The 20,513-nt window shown below is 37.6% G+C and overlaps 1 long non-coding RNA gene across 1 annotated transcript in view; it reads right to left on the bottom strand.

Moving 5' to 3' along the window:
* Positions 1-5,322: 5,322 nt before the first annotated feature.
* Positions 5,323-20,513, bottom strand: part of LOC144073596 (uncharacterized) — a 42,176-nt gene continuing 26,985 nt past the window's right edge. The window contains exons 3-4 of the long non-coding RNA XR_013300121.1: positions 16,283-16,390; positions 5,323-5,808 (exon numbers count right to left, since the gene is read on the bottom strand). This is a non-coding gene — a long non-coding RNA (uncharacterized LOC144073596). The remainder of the gene's footprint in view (positions 5,809-16,282; positions 16,391-20,513) is intronic.

The raw sequence follows: 20,513 nt of genomic DNA on the forward strand, positions 1-20,513 counted from the left end.
ACTGCAGTCAGACGCGAGTGCGACCCGGGAAAATACTGGACAATTACCAGACTTAAGCATATCTTTGAAAAGGCCTTATAAGGTGTCACCTTTAAAGTAACAAGGTTCACCCGACTGTCCACTTGTAAACCCTTAACTCTCAATAGTGATTCACACAGGGGCCTCATTTTTTAATTCACTGTTTCCTCTCTTACAGGCAGGCTTCTCTGCAGTCCACAATGTCAGAAGACCACCTCACAAGGATTTTCCCCTTCACCAGGTAACCACAAAGGAATAAAAGAAGCACATTATCCACATGGACAACCCCACCCTCCCACAAAGCATACACACAAACTCCTGCACTTTTTTGTGTTGTACAATACTGGCCACCAACACAGCAGGAAACTGGCACACTCATACAAACACACACCCATGAACACACACACCCACATACACAGAGCATTATCTTTATGAGGTGTTATACACCAGTGACCACCAACACGGGGTCTCAGTGATCTCTAATCCACACTGACGCTGAATAGGCTGCTCCATGAAATAGAGGGATTACATTTATGGAATAATGGGTGTTTTAATTTGAGTCATTGCTTCGATTATAATGAAGGTGCATGGAGGAATAACATAGCGGCTAACCAATTGCATTAGGTACTGATTGTTACAAATTCTCATTCTATCCGTTAGTGTTACTGAAACATCACACTATCGCCACACACTACACAAATAGACAAACTTTTCTGACGTCACCATATTGAAATAAAGGGAACATAGTTTTTTTTCTATGAAATATCTGCATTCATCTCGATATGAACCCACTGAAAACTAACACTACACGGAAAGCAATCTGCCGAGTCTTAAATGACATTTTTTGCACCATGCGTTTGATAATAACCCCCTGTTGCAACATGCCCAGCTAAATTTTCTACCTTCTTTTTCACAGTGTAAACATCTTTATCTAACTGTATGTCTCCTAACCACAAGTTCCTCCTTTGCACTTCCTGCTTAACTGTCTGCCTCTCCCATGGTTGTATGAAACTTGGATTCTCTTCAAATTAGACAAATTGGGGCACCCTTATTTAAATGGGACTTTCTATGCAAATAAACTGACAACCTTCATATTGAATTAGCAGACACACATTCACACAGAATAACACATTTATGTAGCAAGCAAGAATTTAGAGGTAAATTGGTCCATCCTGACAGATGCCCATTACTTATGCAGGTTGACAAGTATAGCTGATGGTTAACTCCTATTTAAATCAGATGACTGAGTTTATCTGGTGTGAGTGGCGTGTTGTTCTGTATTTGTCTGTAATCCACTCTGACCTTGTCTTTCTTGTTTCCAGGGACTCTCAGCTTTCCACTGCCAAGATGGTTGACTGATTATGAATTCTCTTTGTAATGACACTGTGGTACAACTGCATTTTTTGTGAAATTAGTTTGAGCTTCTGGCTGAACTCAACGTTATCTAAATTCAATCATTCATTTTTCAGGTGGTAAAGTTGTTGCATTAATTGAAGCCTTTAGTTTAGTGAATGATATAAAAAAAAGTTTTGGGGAGAAAGGATAAGCAGTTCAGAAAATGAATGAATGAATCAATGTATTAGGTTACACCAGCTATGGCGAAACCAACTTGTCAATATTATGTTTTCACACTACAGTTTGCACCTATTCACATACTTCACAAATGAAATTCAACTCTCCAGGTTCCTGGCGAATCTATTAGAGCGAGCCCCTTCAATTTCTGGTATAAATTTCACTCCCCCTCCCTTAAATGAACAAAATTGGGGTCCATCTCTTGACGCTCCTTATGTTCACATCCTGAAATGCGCATTTCCAACTTTCCCATTAAGTGCAAAAGAGAAAAGTTTTAAGTACATTACTAGTACCTTAAAATGTAGCATATCAAGTGGGTTTAATTGAGATTATTTGCTGAAGCTAGCCAGGATGCCACACCAGTTAAAACAGCTCTAAAATATGTAACAGTATTTGCTTTTCATGTGTGAATTAAATCTTGAGCATGGGAGTCTGAAATATATGAATGACATGAATTCATGACATATCTAAACACTTCTTACTGCTCAGTCGACCGAGCTAAACAAGGCTGCCCTGTGTTCATGGCTCACCTGAGCAAATGTGTGCAAGTAAACATATGGGATCACGTTAGTTTCATGTGGTTACCCGCTTCCTTGGTTCAAGCAGATCTGCTCTGGAGAAATAAGCCATTTCCTGTATGCTGAAGAAACCATATGCCTAACTGTAAGATATTGTAATGCTTTCCAGATGCTGATTTAGTTTCATCTTTGTCTTTTGTTTTAACGATACTTTGACATCCATTGTGTTTTATGACTTGTCCCAATTTTAATTTCTTCCATTTATCTGCAAGCATCTTAAGTATGGTAAATGCCCCTGAGGTAATACTATTTGGATCCAAACAAAATGTTTAATATAATATGCAATTGCAGATTGTTCAAATTGGCATCGTAAAGAGTTTAAGTGTAGTCCACTTTCAGTGTTGCCATGACCCTTGTGAGGATACCACAGTAGGTTTTACAACATGTTATTCTTTTAAACCGTAGCATGAAATTGTGCTCAGTTGTACTAAACTATAGTTCAGAAATCCACCCCAATTAGTTTTCCTATTGCTTTCCTTCCCCTTCACCTGTACCCTATATGCCAGTGCTTTGTGTCTCTAACTTAAAAAATGTTATTATTCACCATTTAGTTGATTGTAAATGAACAGAAGCAATAGAGAATTGTTCTGTCTGTAATACCACAAGAGTGCTGCCATGCGTCAATTAGCATGCATTTAAATCGTTCCCTATACAATTATAGTCAAATGAAGTGACAGCTATCCAATTAATTTGCACTAATGGCTCAGCGGGATCTGTCACTCAGTTCTAATGTTGCTTTTTCCTCCCATCACTCTGCTTTCTTTGAAGGTTTTGGGGTCAGTTTTCCCATTCATTGGTCTGACTTGCTACTTGTCAAATAACTAAATACTACTATTTTTTGGTCTTCTGAGCGATGGAAGTACATCAAGGTCATACCAACACATTTAAAGTGGGAAAAAAACAATTGATTAATATAATTAATCATCTCCAGGAATAAAAAAAATATAAATGTGGCTCTGAAGATACATCCCCGAATCTCCTTACCAAATCTCATTCTAATCTGACCAAGAATACTGGAAGATTTGCCATTTTAATTTCACAATTATTGTAAGCAATCATCACAAACATCACAATCAACGCATTAACATCACAAGTTAAGTGGGATTTTGAAACCTCCCTCTTGATGGTTCAAAAAAGAAAGAAGAATCTATGTTCAGTAGATGATATGATATTACTGTAACATAGTATTCATGATATTTTTGGAATATGCCATTCATCCAATTTCTGTACTGTTTTTAGCGCTGACTGTAAACCTTAACAATAGGGTTTCGCCCTTGTTCCCAGCAAATTTTAGCTCTAAAACCGTTTAGCTTTTAAACCATCAGCGTCATGATCCATATTCTACTATAGTGCGCCTGAACATTTGGACTGGAAGAGATCAGTTTCCCTGCGACACACATTATACTATTTTTCCAATAAACAAACAAACCTGGCCCAAACAACAAATTGAAAATACAAACTAAGTTTTTACTGCTCAAGAACACAAAGCAATTATCAAACACGTCACACTACGCGAATTGGACATTCCCACTAAAACCACATGGTGAAGATAAAATTAGGACAGTGTTTTTCTGAGAGCCAAAAGCTGAAAGCCTTGCCCTTTCCTCATTGGATTGTCACAAGAACTTCTTTGTTCCATCTGGTGGTTGTTTTCTCATTTCCTTTACTCTTGTTTTCTTCCTTATCTTTCATCATCCTACTTTTTCACAAATACTCTCCACAGTGGGACAACATGAACTCTTGGGATTTTTGTTGTGTTGCCAGTGTTACTGTGAACGCCCTCACAAATTTATTGCTGGGGTTTCTTTGATGCAGTTTTAGGTTTTGCAGTCCAAGACAGGCACACAAATGTAGGTTCCCCATTTGCTGCCTTACCATATGTAAGCCATGTGTTTTGGAGTGTCTGCTACTCAATCTTTAAACTGCCACTGGTGTGTAGAACCATAAGATATGTTTGAAGATCTTAATTATAGCTTTGCCTCAAAGTTCTGCACATGCAATTCAATCAAACATTTCATGCTATTACTACCCAATTATGAAGACTGTCATCATTTTTAACCACAAATGATTCATATATCATATGGTAAACACTGGCTAAACAGGCATAATAAAGTCATCAGTTGACCCCAAAAATATATGGCAAATATTTAAATTTTCCCACAATGTTTACAGCTCCGATTTAGTCATAAAATTTGAGTGTTTTCGTCATTCAACATTTACCGTGCAATCTAAAATAACCGCCTGAAACTGCTTCATTATTATGTATTTATTTGCAGACTATAAAGGGGTTAATGTGGAAAAGGTCATACTGCAACAACAAAACCATTTTTAGCTTTCTACAGATATTTGAGCCGATCAGTATTTATACACGTTTCTAACTGTCTTTGTATTTCTGACATTTTTTCCTCTTATCTCGTCTCTACCGTTATATGTCTTTGTCCATTTTATGATTGCATGAATAATTTACAGCATGTAAATCTTAAGCAGCCACTCAGGCTTTTGTGTTTTTTTCCCATTTTAATGCACTCCGTACACTCAGGTGAGCCCGAGAGGATTTTCCTTAACCTTGTCACCCCAACCTGCCTCTCTGATATCTTTTTATGCTTTAAGTGGTGCTATGGTGCTATCTCAACACATCTAGGTAAGTGATTCTTTGTCCGAGCTAAATAATTTTCTTATGATGATGAAGTTGAAGGAGATAAAAAACAAATTTAATGTAGCCAGATTTTGCATTCATTGTGATCATCGTTCTTTTAAGGCCAGCTAGCTAACAATCTATAATAGCCAATATTCGGGTATATGAGCCCAGTACCAGTACCTGTCATGTATCTCAAAAGGTTTGCAGAAATGCCGAAACATTTTTTTAAAACGTGAAAACCAATGCGATTTCATGGTAAATGTTGACTCTTGTTCGCGTTAAAATGGGAATCAGGTCAAAATTTATAATTTTGTTCAGACAATGGAGAACTGTTCAAGTGTTTTACTAAAGTTTTTCACCTTCGACAATGAGAATGGGATTGTTACGTTTGTAGAATAAACTGTTAGGACAGACGGGGAACAAAAATTGCTTGACCTAAGTTTGTTCTCTATCATCTCAACTGAATGCAGTTTGCCTTCTACTATGACTGAATTGTTTTGGGTCTTGGCTGGCATGGATATGTTCAATATCTATGTCTATCAATGCACATTTCTAATAAAAAAATCTCTGTAAAGTATGACTATGTGTCCTTATTTTGCTTGTTTGAACAGATCTTTCTGTTTTAGGAATATTACAAAGGTGTTTATTCCCAACGACAGGAAGTCCGTGTAAGTGACGTGTATCTCCAGGCAAACACTGCCCGAGGGAGCGAGAAACAGGAAGGGGAAATAGACATAGGGAGGTGAAACTCGAGATGAAGATAGATGCCTACCTCATGTTTTTCGGTTTCTGTGTCACACACACACCTTAGCTGGCGTGAGTAAGTAGGGTCATTGGGTTCCTCCACTCCTGAAGGAATTGAGGGACTCAGGCAGAAGAGCAGGGAGGGAGGAGACATACAAGTTGTTGACAGGAATTTATGAGCTGACGGGTGTCAGAATGCAAGCACAACAACTTCTCCCTTTCTCTGCCTGTCTCTTCACACAGAGGTAGACAGATAGCCTGTTGAAAATAAATAAATAAGTAAGGAACTGCTGCTGGTGGTGGAGTGAGAAAAAAATTTCATACATAAATTTTCAGCCAGTATTATATGATGTCTATTTTATATTATCAATTATAATGCTGATACACATAACCAGTCATATAATATGATAATGGAGAGAGCTTGGAGAGAGAGCCCAAACACTGACACCAAAGCACTTGATATTGAGGCATTAAAATCATAGAATCCAATATATTACCAATAGAATATATCAGATGTTCAAAATTGGTACAAAAATGAACTGAGTAGAGTTTGTACTACAGTGTATTTAGAAAGTGGCGATTCAAAACGTTTTAAAAATAGAATTAATCCAAACATATTCAGCATGAAAATAACCAAAAATAGCATCTAAGTTGGGCCTAATTCATTGTGTATGTGAATCTGTCACAATCTCCTGCGCACAGTCACATCCAGCTGATGAAAGACTAATTGTTCACAAAAGCAGGTCTGACAGCAGCAAGTGCATGGACATCTTATGCATGCGTGTCTCAAAATAAACACAAGCAAGTGAATTCAAAGACTCAAAAATAAAACATTTTCCAGTTTGTAATAATAGCTAGAAGAAATGTGTTTTGATGCAACATTTACATTAGCCGAAATTTGTTGACACAGTATGACTCATACCCTATAGTGATTACCAATATTAGACTAGCCATGTGCCAAATTAGATCAGCTTAACTTGCTGTACGTTGTCCAAAAATATTTAATCAGCCAAAAAACACATTGTCCAAATTATCTTTGGACATTTTTAGCAACTGAAAAAGGACATAAATACAAGGGAAGAGAAAGAGTGGTATTGCGGAGTATACAGTTTACTCTTCTGTTCCATACACAAAGAAATAAATGTGATAAGGAAGCAATCTGTAGTATTTAGTAATGGGTACTCGGACGTTTCGTCAAAAGACGTTTGGTCCCCAGACGTTTGGTCCCCGGACGTTTGGTCGACCGCACGTTTGGTCGAACGGACGTTTGGTAGAACGGACGTTTGGTCGCCGGGTTGTTACTGTTGAAACCAGCTCTCAAAATTATAATCATGAGAGATAGTGTTTAATATCTAAATATCTAATATCAAAATATCAACAGTAAACTCTGTCATAATTTGACAGCGAGCGAACCCGGCGACCAAACGTCTGTTCTACCAAACGTCCGGTCGACCAAATGTCTTTCGATGAAACGTCCGGTCATGGTAGTAATGTACTAACTATTTTTAAGGTTTTTATTTATTGCCAAAATTTTAAAAAATACATCATTTACACATTTCCATTACATTTCCAACTTGTTGTTCATGCTTTGCTAAAAAAAATAAGTACCAAGTCTTTCCTGCAGAATGATGTAACATTGTGATATTTGAGGCTCAATGAAACACAATAAAACATCTCTATCACACCACCTATGGTACTGTGTTCAAGTGCAGAAAGACAATGACAGTATTTTTTACTACTGTATACATTGCAAGGGTTGCATGAGTGTAGCCTCTACTGATCTTTTAAAATTGAGGCTTTTCATGTTGTTCACGCCTCCAGCTAGGCTTGAAGGCAAAATTTCATCACTACCTTTGTATTGTTGCCTCTATCTGGACAGTTCCTTCTCCTCAATGCTATACTGTTGGTGCAAAAACTTTATATGTGAATCACTCAAGTGAGTGTGTCAAAAAAACTAACTGGGAAAAAAAGCAATCTTTGTTGTCTGATGTTGCTGGGATTGTTTTATTTTCAGTATCAGCGCAGTTTATATCCCTGGTTAATAATAGCACTGAATCATGAGTGCATAAATTAAATGATAATAGGGCTTGTTTTTATTTGTTTTGAATCATTCTGTCACTTTTGCTGCATTTTTGTCCTGATCCCTTTGTGCTTTCACACTGTTGACAGTTCATACGCAAATTTGAATACACACGTTACATTTGGTTTCCATGAATGCACACTTCACAGAAGAAAATAACCAAATCGAACAGATATTGTATTTATTTTTCTCTTTCTCTTCAAAGCCATAGCCTACACACAGCACAGAAGGTGGTCCTCTGTTCTCGTGGAACTCAAAATCACATTATTAAAGGCTGCACTCAAAATGTTGCCTTCTTATTCCTGCCCCCTGCAGTTGTCCTTGTATTAGAAATGCTTTCAGTTGCCAATAAAAGCATAATGTTGAGTTATACGTGCATAATTTGCAAGTGAACAACAGTTCTCCATATTCCATCTGATAGTAATCAGAAAAGCACAGTGCCATGTGAGAAAGAAAGCAGCAGTCCAATATCATGTGTGATTGTCTGGAATGTTATCTGATAGAGATGGTGAAAATGGACACAATACTGTATGGAAACTGAATGCCAAGGCGCATGACCATATGGGTAGCAATGGGATGAAGACATGAAACAGCAGGAACAAATTATAGTTAAATTATAGCCAAAGCAGTGCTTGCATATGAGAGCATAAGCAAACAGGACAAGCATATGGTATGGAATATGTTAAGAGTGTATTTCATGTAGTTAAATGGTTTATAAGGGAACACATGCGTGTGTGTATTCATTGAACTGAATTTCACTGAATGTCATATACATTTTCTTCCTCACAGTGTCATTGTCATCTCATGCCTCCCAATCAAGCCTCCATTTCACATTTCATTTTCACTTTACATCTACGTTTCCTCAGCCAAATATTTTTTCTACTATTTGGTTTTCTTTTACATCTAATTGATATGACAATAAACATGCAGTCAAGTTCAATTCTGTTGAAGATGTATGTAAAACTGTTGTTTTGATTTAGTAAAACTATTGGTTGTGTTAGAATATATCAAGCTGTAGTTAATGTATTCATTCATTTACCGGACTGCATATCCTCACAAGGGTTGCGGGTGGTGCTAGAGCCTATCCCAGAGACAGACAGACTGGAATACCAGGAGAAAACCCACGCAAGCCCCCAGAGAACATGCAAACTCCGCACAGTGAGGACCGACCTGGGATCGAACCCTCAGCCCCAGAACTGTGAGGCCGAACTGCCAACCACTCGGCTGTCTAGTTAATGAATTGTCTTTCATAATTGCTTATTATAGTGTAGCCCAGAAATAAAAACTGGGATAACACTGAATTTGAAAACAATGCATTTGTTAAAATAGACAAAATAAACAAAACAGCAAACAAAAAATAACGTGAAATTTAAGATGGAAAAATGTCAACAAATGGTAATATTTTAAATTTCACAGTAAGTAATTCACATTTGATACAGCAAGCAATCAGACGAGAGGGAGTTTAGTTCGTAAAATGACGAGTTGGCCTGTCACCAGATGCAACATCAGCTTTAACTACGAATGTAAACCCACAAATGGCTTCTGTGGGTTTTCTGTTGTGTCAACACTTCTACATTTAACAGATTTCATCTCTGTGACTGTTGTTTTGTCTTCAAATACACTGCTCATCATCAATGTTCCCTCTAATTTTTCGTTGGTCTGAGCAGAAAGTCAACCTCCCTGAGCGCACTGAGTACCAGTGTGAGCGACATCATCGGTACTCGGATGATTCGCCTAAAGACGTTTCGCCGACGGACGTTTGACAGACGGGCAGGTCGCCGAATGAACGTTCGGCAGAACGTCCATTCGGCGCCCTGTCCATTTTTCATGTAAAACATGCTGTAAAACACGAAAAACATAAGTGGACAGAGCTACTGCCACTGGCTGCCGCTTAAACGGCGCCATCATGGGTAAAAAAAAAAAAAAAAAAAAAAAAAAAAAAAAAAAAAAAAAAAAAAAAAAAAAAATCCGATTTTTTTTTTTACTGCGCGCCATATGATTGCTGCTGCGCAGAGAAGACGAAAGTAGTGCGCAATTGCGCACGCGCGCAGCTTAGAGGGAACACTGCTCATCATGTACGTGTGCACTTTACCTCAACACCCATTTTTTTGCCTTTACATATACTTAATCTTTCTGCTAACTTTATTGCCTTGCAGGTTTTCAGAGCAAATGATAGCCATTCCTTGTGATCATTTCAATGGGTTTGTTTTCTAGTAGAGATGATATCTCACTTCATTTTCCTCTACTTTTCAGCACTTAAAATGTTGGTGCGGCACAACTGATCTGAATCTTGTAAATGGGGCTTGGAGTACAAGCAGTTTGTGAGAAAAGTGCATGCACACAAAGTTCTACTTTCATAGCCCATGGGAGAGTAAAATCATTTAAATTCCATTATTAAAATACTGTACTCATCTAACACAATTCTTGTATTGTTTTTTCTCATCTATTAAGATTCTTATGCTGTTATATATATTTTTCCCATGGGGAATTTAGGTGGGAAAAACATTGAAATTGTGCACCACGGCCCATTGCAAGATGTATTTATTATTAACATTTGTTATTCGTTAATCCTCTCTCGAAGCAATGGTACAATATTTTGATTTTGACCTCACTTTGTCACATTTGATGACATCACATTTCATACCCTTTGCTTTCTTTTCCGTCATGTCTCTGTCAAAAAAACCTTTTGCTTTTGCAATGAATAGTTCAGAAGCAGAAGTCCAAAGTGAAGGCCATGTTGACACACATGGGGAGCACTGCTGTGTGTTGTGGTTTGAGAGATTGTGGGGGGTTCTAGGGGCAAAAATAATGAGCTCATCAGTTCAAACTAGAGGAGGCAAAAGCAACACACACATACACGGGCAAACTCACATTTTTCTTCCACACACAGACAATCACAACGATGGTAGTTACTATATTCCATTTTTTCTAGTAGTTATGAGACTTCAAGGTGCTGAAGAAAATGCATCTCTTCTTCCTGTTTTGCCTTTTCGCATATGATGCAAGTTTCAAAAGTGGCAAAGCACCATGTTAGCATCACCAGCTTGTGAGTGTGTGTGTGTGTGTGTGTGCGCGTGTGTGTTTGTGTACGTGTGTGTGCGTGTGTGTTCGTGTGCGTGTGTGTGTGTGCGTGCGTGTGAGTGTGCACATGATTATTTATTCAGTCAGGTTTTCTGTAGGCTCAAAACCCTGGCTGTGTTAACCTTTGAATGACTTTATACATCTTTGAATTCAGTAAACATCTTAAAACAAGCCATGTCAGTTAAGTGTAGAGTTCATGGACTCTTAGAAAGAATAATTGGCTTGATTGCTGATTGATGGCATTCAGTTCCAACTGTGTAGTATAAATCATCTTCTGCCACTCAAGCTGAAAGAGTTACAAATTATACAATGTTTATATCAATAAGTGTTTGCTATAGAATTATACCTGACTATAAACTGCACCCACCAACTTGACAAGAAAACAGTATTTGTTCCCATATAAGACAAACTACACTATAACCATACAAGGGTTGCTGGAGCCTATCCGAGCTGACTACACCCTAGACTGGTCGCCAGTCAACTGTGGGGCACATAGAGAGACAAACGTCCATTCGCACTCACAATCAAACTGCCATCAGAGGGTATTGAGCCCGCCCCCACCGAATTCAGGTGAGTGAACCACTACACCATCAGGTCACTCCATCTAAAATTCTTCTAGGTATTTCCTGAGTATAATGACAGTCCTCTGGCTTAGCTTTCTTTCCTGTAATTTATGTTGGGTGTCATTCTTTTCCAACTATTTTATTTTTATAAAAAAATAATAGGTCCTTGGTTATCGACTAAACCTAGAACTAATTTGAAAAGTGCATGATGAATAGCAATTATTCATTCGTGTATGCTTGCTATATAGCTTTCTTCAGCTTCAAACTAATCTACAGTTGCCATGTACTTTTATTGTATGTCTCAGTGCTCTGGCTGTCTTATTAGCTAGAATATTACTTTTGAAGCAATACATGGAAAGCAGTGCACTTGTGTGTACTTTATTCTTTGACTTTATTTTCTAGGTTTTTTTTTCCATTACACTCAGGAAGTATTAACAAGGCTCTATTTTTTTATCCTCAAAGGCTGAAGTTTAATTACATTTGGAGAAACATTACCATCAGACATGGAGAATATATAATGGCAGCTTTTTTATTAAAACAAAAGTTTCTGTTTTGACACAAGGTTTTTTTTGTATTAGTTAATATATGATTTCTGACTGGAAGATGCAATGCATATTTCATTAATCTCATATTGATATAGAAGGTTAAGTTTCCAAATCTAGGATGGTGAATATTTAGCTTGCTAAATGTCACATGAGAGTATGTCATAAACCTTTTGATATTGAAGCAGCCATAATACAAGTTATGAACATTAATAATTCTCTAAAATTAGCATCTCTGTATGGATGAGCATGTGATGACATATGTTTTTTGGATCCATTCTACTACTATGGCAAGATGATACAAAGTAAAGCGATTTTGAGAACTTTAAGCATAGCACATTATCTACGGTAGTATCAAAATGTTTGGTCACCTCTCATAATTGGTTGTATGGACCTGTACTTTCAGTTGAATATTTGAAAACAGTAAAATTTGAGAAGTGAAAAAAACTTTCTGTTCAGCAGCCCAAATTATTTAATTATTCATTTAATTATTTAGGGCTTCTTATGATTAAATAATTATCACAATTTTTGTAACTCATCTTTTTTAAACTAAAATTGCATGGACCGGCGGAAGAGTGATTAGCGCATCTACCTCACAGTTCTGGGGTCGTGGATTTATATGCAGGTCGGTCCACTTGTGTGGAGTTTGCACGTGACTGATAACTTCAAACTCCCCAGACGTATGATATTGGGTGGGAAATTGTTGTATGTCTAGGTGTCCCTATCTGTGTCTCTGTAATTGAATGGCAACCATATAAGGGTACATCCCATCTGCCCATATTTTATTGGGATAGGCTCCAGCCCCCCGTGAGGAAAAATACTACAGGAGATGAATGACATAATGCATTAATACAGTGGGGCAAATACGTATTTAGTCAACCACCAATTGTGCAAGTTATCCTACTTGAAAGGATTACAGAGGCCTGTAATTGTCAACATGGGTAAACCTCACCCATGAGACAAAATATGGGGATTTTTTTTTTGAAAATCACAGTTTGATTTATTTGCGAATCATGGTGGAAAATAAGTATTTGGTCAATACCAAACGTTCATCTCAATACTCTGCTGTGCACCCTTTGTTGGCAACAACGGAGGCCAAACGTTTTCTGTAACTCTTCACAAGCTTTTCACACAATGTTGCTGGTATTTTGGCCCATTCCTCCATGCAGATCTCCTCTAGAGCAGTGATGTTTTGGGGCTGTCGTTGGGCAACACGGACTTTCAACTCCCTCCACAGATTTTCTATTGGGTTGAGATCTGGAGACTGGCTAGGCCACTCCAGGACCTTGAAATGCTTTTTACGAAGCCACTCCTTTGTTGCACTGGCTGTGTGGCCAGAAATCTTGTTTGTTTGTAGGTGACCAAATACTTATTTTCCACCCTAATTTGGAAATAAATTATTTAAAAATCAAACAATGTGATTTTGAGGGTTGTTTTTCCACATTCTGTCTCTCATGGTTGAGGTTTACCTATGTTGACAATTACAGGCTTCTCTAATCTTTTCAAGTAGGAGAACTTGCACAATTGGTGGTTAACTAAATACCTTCAGTTCATACCTTCAACACACAAATTCTGAAAATGGCTTTACAGGATCTTGACAACAGATCCAAAACTCCTTTGTAGTGTATGTATATGGCTTTTACAATACGGGCTACTTTATGATGTAAGACATACCAGAAATTATCTGACCTTTTAGATTTTTTTTCTTTGGACTCTGATGGCCCTATTCAATGTGAAAATGAGACACAAAGTGTGATACATTTACCTGCAATAAGCCCTGTTGTAACGCAACACAAGCCACTTCTTTTCATTTCACGAATACTAATGTGAACGACAATCTATTTGCAGAAGCACGTTCCCTCCCTCTACAATTTATGACTCAAGCTGTAACTACCTCATTTGATCCCATCCTTGTTATGATAATTTCATCTCACAATAGTAGAAAATCAGGTTGATTTAACTATACAAATCTAGTGGATAAAGCACTCTTTGTGTACCAATAGTGAATGCAATATGTGGATGGCTCAGTAGTTGTGAATGAACATCCAAATTGTCAGAGAGCAGAGATGCAAAGCCTTCCATGTTTCTTTAAAGCTGACTCGACTTTTAAATGCATCTGTTGGATTTAGGTTTAGGGTTTCAAACAAGGGTTACAAATGATGGTTCCATACTAGGGTTTCAAAGCAGATTAACTTTAAGAATATATAATGTTTCATGTCATCTGCCCTGCAAGGGACATTCAACAAACTGCTCTAAAACCTCACAAGGGCACATGCTTTGTTGATCATTTTATGTTCATCTTGTGTGTTTCAGCTCCACCTGTTGGCTGAATCATGTAATAGGGTATGGTTTGTTTCCTCAGCTTTGTCCATTAGTTTTATTCACTAGTTTTTGGGTGCAGAATACAAAACGGATCTTAGTTCTTTTCAGATCTTTTTAAAGTATAGGATCCCCATTTTCTTAAAAAAATGAGGGCGAAAATGTCATACATAGCACACAAGCTTTTATGAACAGGCAAGACTATTGTTTGTTGTTTTGGATTGTTTGTTGTTGTTTTTGTCTAAGTGTGCATGTGCAAACAAAGTAGTAAGTAGGTAAACTCTGGAAAAATCATGATGACGCTCTCGGAGAATAAAAAATTGGATTTCATCATGGTAGTTTTGTTTTTGTTTAGATCTGAGAATACAAATTTAACCCACCCAATTATTTCCCAAGTTTTTAGGCTAAATGTAGTCCTGGAATTGAGGGTACTGTTTGGTGTGTGTTTAAATTTTGCTTGAATACCACAGACTATACTGTTGTTATTCTGAAAGACGAGCAGGCCTGAACTATTCCAACGTGACCACGATGCCACCTACAGGTACATTTTCAGACATTGTGAATGGGGCACATGTATATTCAATCTGATTTTATACCTGAAGCACTTACACATCACATGGACACCTTGTTCAATGCAGAGGTAGGATGACACTTCTGCTGTGCAACTGTGTGTGTTCGCACTAACAGCGCCTCTGGGGTAGCAAGTCGAGAGGTTGTTGCTGTGTGTGATATATGAGGGAATACATTTGTGTCTTTGTTAGTGTGTGGGTGTGTGTGTTTGCGCATGTGTTTTCATGCATCTCTTGGGGTAGCGCCGCTGAAGCCAGCTGTTTATCACAGCTGTATCCCATGTGTAACTTCAAAGTGACAACATGCATGGTTCGGGCTATTTATGACATAGGAACAGGAAGGACATGTGTGTTTACACTGGCCTTTATATCACATGGACATGATTGAGGGTGCGGATGGTCTTTTGTCTCTCTGCGTGCCCTACGGCTGACTGGCGACCAGTCTAGGGTTTAGTCTGCCCTTCGCCCGAAGACAGCTGGGTTAGGCTCCAGCAACCCCCGCAACCCTTTCAAGGATGGGCGGTATGGAAGAGGAATGAATGAATGTACCTTGAGATACTGCTCACCTCCCTTTACACTTTCCCTGTTTTTTTTCCATTATAGTACCATATTACTTACGTTTTGGGTAAAGAGTCATATATTGTACAAACTTAAATGTAAACTTTACAACTAAATCCAAGACAAATTAATACTTAAAGGGTATTATGGAGTCCTTGTTACATTCTCCTACATTTCAGTACTATCTTTTTATCATCTTCACAGTCACTCAGGAGATGATAGAAAAAGAAAGCACACATGACACATATAAAGAGAGGCTGTGCAAATAAACACTAGGCCACTTCAGAACATAAAAAGTATTGACTGCTCAGAAAAAAACATCTCTTTAGCTTTTGTAAAATATGTCAACATGTTAAAAAATGTGCATATTTACCTCTTGCGGAAAAGACAGCAGTGCTAAATTTCATTCCTATCTACCTTACTATAACTTATTGCTGACTACTTTTGAGTAGTGGGATTTTTTAAAGAAAAAAGGTCACAAAAGTAACCAATGGCAAACTTGGATTCAAGTTTGCATCAAGTCATATTCGCACAGAATTTCCCGATAACGAAAGATGGGGGGAGTTATGAATTATTTTCTTTGTTTTCAAGTTTTGTGCATCTCACACACTTCAATCAAGCGTTAACTTCTTTTTCCCTCCTCCACTAAAGTGTCTCTCCTATGTGACAGTACCTCCACAGCAGGAAGTTAAATAGTGCTGGAGGCAAGTAGAGTGGCTGATGGTGGGAGAGATTGTAAAAGTGCAGCATTAAATTGCACAAAATCAGGGATGTTACAGAGATATATGACACTGCAAAAGGACACACGAAGACACCTGGGAGTCAAATCGGTCTTTTTGATGGTTTAAAACTAGATGCTCTTTCTCTGCATTTGTATGTATAAAGCTCCGTGTCTCTAAAAAAAATCTCAACAAGTGTCAAACTATGTTTAAGAATGTCAGCTGGATAGGAATGTAAGCCAATGTGTTGTCTTCTTAAAATGGTGGAAACATTGTGTTTGTGTGTGTTGTGCTTTTGTACCGTGAGGGGTGTCAAGCAGTAGCAGGTGGAAAGACGTTCCTCACATCAATAAATCATCAGAGGCCTTGAGGAGAATGGACTATCAGACACCAGGACCTGGCAACCCATCTGCAGATACAAACAAAAATAGCAACTTTGTGGAGCAGGTGTAGACATGGCTCATTGGTTAATCCAAAATAACATTAGTATGGAAATTAATTGACAAAATAAAGAAAATATGAGCCACGTATAACATTTATGCCCTAACTAAGGAGATGATTGGTTTTATTGCACTGTATTACTTTATTATCACTATTTAAACCTTAGGCACATGTAATGAAATTTATGTGATTATTATGATATATATATATATATATATATATGTGTGTGTGTGTGTGTGTATATGTATATGTATATATATATGTGTATATATATATATACATATACATATATATATACATATACATATACACACACACACACACATATATATATATATATATATATATATATATATATATATATGTGTGTGTGTGTGTATATGTATATGTATATATATATGTGTATATATATATACATATATATATATATATATATATATATATATATATATATATATACACACACATATACACATATACACACACAAATGTGCACTAATCTAATTTTGAAGAATCTATTGTTTGCCTTCTAGATTAATCTTAATATAGTGACAGAATAATAAGTCTCATTCATTATATCCATCTTGCTATGGTAATGTTTATGTATTATTAAAAAAGGAACCCGTCTGGTTAAAGTCAAAGGATTTTCTGTATTTCTCCTTTTCACACGTTTGAACACATGTCTGAGGATGAGGAAGCGAAGATTGGGCAAGACAAAGACAGCTATCTATCCGCTGGGGAAGTGCTGCATATAATTGAATCCTCTGTGGATACTTAACCTGTCATTGCTGGTGTGCACAATGTGGGACATGGTCACATACGAGATCCAGTCACAGAGAGTGAGGCTCGTAAAATGTCTGGTCAAACGGTTCAATCAGAGGAAAATTGAGGGATGAGGTCTTTGAATGAATGTTCAGCACATTTAAATTCGCTCAATGAAATTGGGAAAAAAAATAATACTATGGTACCTCTACATACAAATGTCTATACATGCGAAATATTCAGGTTACAAAACTCCACAATGGGAAAATGTTGTCTCAGGATATGCACCTGCCATTGCACCACTACACATCTCTTGACAAAAGTGTTCAATCCCCCTTGGAAAAACAAATTTAAAAAATGGTATAAGGTTAGTTTGTCAGGGAAAGAAATGATAAAAAAAATATAGAAAATGTTATATTTGTGAGTTTGGGTGAAATGTTTGGGCAATGTGATTTCTGTTCAAGGTTCATAACTGGATGATTTCTTTTCGCTTAGCCTGACCTCTTGGAATGAAACAAGAACATACATTGTAAGCAACTAGGCCATCCCTGAACTCCAGAACTAGAATTAAAATAGGAAAAAACAACAACTGAAAAACAATCCCGTAGACATACTCTGCACATAACCTATCCACTATTTTCACTCTTGATTATCTTCCAACAATTGAGTTTTGAACTTATTGTTGTTATAAGTATACAGTTTGTTGTAGGACTACCTGAACTGTGTATCAGCAAACCTCTACCTTCAACTGCTGAGTGATGGGTGAGGCATACACTAGCGCCTGTACCTGTTGATGAAAAATAATGATGGGTCTATCCTTTTCCATATGATGTGATGTGTGTGTGTATTTTCTGTTTCTTTCACAGAGTTAGGAGAGAATGACCCTTTACAGGACAACTCCTCCATCGTTCTTTTCCAGAGGGCATGAGGTCTTAGCTTGGGAAAGATAATTGGGATGTACACCACTGACAGATCAAAAGGGGAAACAAGGCAATCATTGATCATCACTTTGTAAGAGAGACAAATCACGCTATAAACCGATCACTAGAAAAATTCACAAGTAATTGAAACGATAAATGTATTACATGTTGTGCCCCGGATGCAATAATGAAAATATAAAGGGGTAGTGATTTTATTATTGAGACCTTTGTCTCTTGTGCACAATGTTATTATATGTGAGTATACACAACTAGGGAGTAAAGCATGTCTTGCATCAACAAAATCAAACATATACAAAAAACAAATAATTGATGATGTCCTGATCTTATTACTAGTAATAATTTTCAGACTACATTTATGAGAAGAGGCAAAAACCAACACCAAGTATGGCAGAAGCAGAGGTGACCGCACAAAACTTAAGTGGCTTCACTACAGCACATATGGGATTTTGGCAACTGCCCTAGGAGAAGTGAGGGCAAAGGTCACTTGGCAGGTAAAATAATTGCTCCAGTGACAGACAGCAAAACCACGTACCATGTATCTAGACAGGCAGACATAAAACAGGCAGTTAGTAAAGTCCAGAGAGGCCAGAGCTGCACTGACCAGGCCAGATGGGACGTTGACAATGTATTGCTCACTAGTGGATACAATAAGTGAATGTAAGTTATGTGGGATGTTTGATTTTGTTTGACATTTTGCAATGTGGATTTTTTTGTATTTTGTAGCAAAAAGTTTCCTATCGAGGCTTTTCGTAACCCTATATATGCATAAATATATTCTGCAAAAGTGGTTTTCTGGTGAATAGCGCCAATAACATTTCCTAATATGTCAGGGAAGATGAGTGTTACATCAGTATGGAAAATGTGTGCTAGACCCAAAGGACATTGCTGTGACCAAATTACCTGTCACACACACAGAAACGACAAACAATCCCTGGGCTAAGGGTACAGTGAACCATCTATACTATATTGAGCACAGTATTAAAAGAAAAGATACTGCAATATCTCCCTCTGGTGCTAGTTACTATGGATTCCTGCTCATCCAAGCACACGCACCGTGTTTTTATTCGGCAGAAGGTCTTAAGGCCTCTAGCTGTCTCCCATCATTGCCATTGTCACCAATGGAGAATCAGTACACTTTTTAAATTGCCCCCTAAAACAAGATCCCCTATCCCAGTCATTGACACATACACACACACTTTAGGTCACCCATGTGCCACATATTCAGAGAATGATGCACTGTAACCAAAGTGAGTGGACTGAGGTCTGGTTAAGCAGGATATGTCGAAACAACAGTGGTTGTAATTGGACACTAGAAGGAATTTTCTTTCATGGTTCACAAAGTTACTTCTCTCTAGAGTGAGGATACAACTGACAACTGACTCTAAACACAACAGGCCATGTATTTAATGCATTTTCTCTGTTGGGCAAGTCAGTCAAAATTGATGGTGCATGTCTGTCACAAGGGGCATTGGGCAAAATTCTGCACCCCCCTGTGCATAAACCTCCCAAATGGTCCACCATGCTAGAACAGACATTTTCCCTAGATATTTGTTCAAATTTTATGATGGACCTAAGGAGTCTAGTAATTGATTTTTTTAACCATTTGACACACAACATGCAGGCAGCTTCTTCTTCTTAGGTAAAAATGACCCACATTCATTTCCCATTTTATTTGATCCTAGATGAGTTTTTCTTGAGGAGTCTATCATTAATTTATTATAAAAATCAATACATTTTACTTCATTTTATTATAATTTTACTTTGAGTATTTCATATTATCACACATGATATTGCCCATATTGCAAATGCACTATCTAATGCCAGATGTGTGAGCTATGCATCTTTCCTTCAGAGGCCGAGCCATAGACGGAAGCCTTTTTCGAGACTTAATTTTTTTTACCAGAGGCTGCAAGCAATACCATAATATTTATTGTTCTTAAGGAAATAGGGCTTATTTTAGATAAACAGTGAAATTGTCTTAGACCTCAAGTTCTGAGCTGGAATGCTTGCTTATGGATACTCAACTGGCTCTCCATCTTACTGTAAATATGCTTATCCTCTTTGGGATGACCCCCACCCTAAAACCATCACTACCACCGCCATCCCTTCCGGCTCTATTTACCCCTTCTTTACTAATCTTTATAGATGCCAGTTGTCATGGAAACATGGCGTACGGCAAGCACACGACACCCACCCCCCCTTTCCATTTGAATACAATTAATTCATGCCTCTTTCTATGTGTGGGGGTGACTATGTGTGTGTGTGTGTGTGTGTGTTTTCTTATTGGCAGGGGTAGCTAGTAATTGGGTTAGGAAGAAATGAACAGCTGGATTATGCGAAATTTGAAGTTTTATTAATGTCTTGCAATACTAAGGTGTGAGTGCAAGG

Source organism: Stigmatopora argus, chromosome 4 (assembly GCF_051989625.1).
Source record: "Stigmatopora argus isolate UIUO_Sarg chromosome 4, RoL_Sarg_1.0, whole genome shotgun sequence".
In the NCBI taxonomy this organism is placed as follows: domain Eukaryota; kingdom Metazoa; phylum Chordata; class Actinopteri; order Syngnathiformes; family Syngnathidae; genus Stigmatopora; species Stigmatopora argus.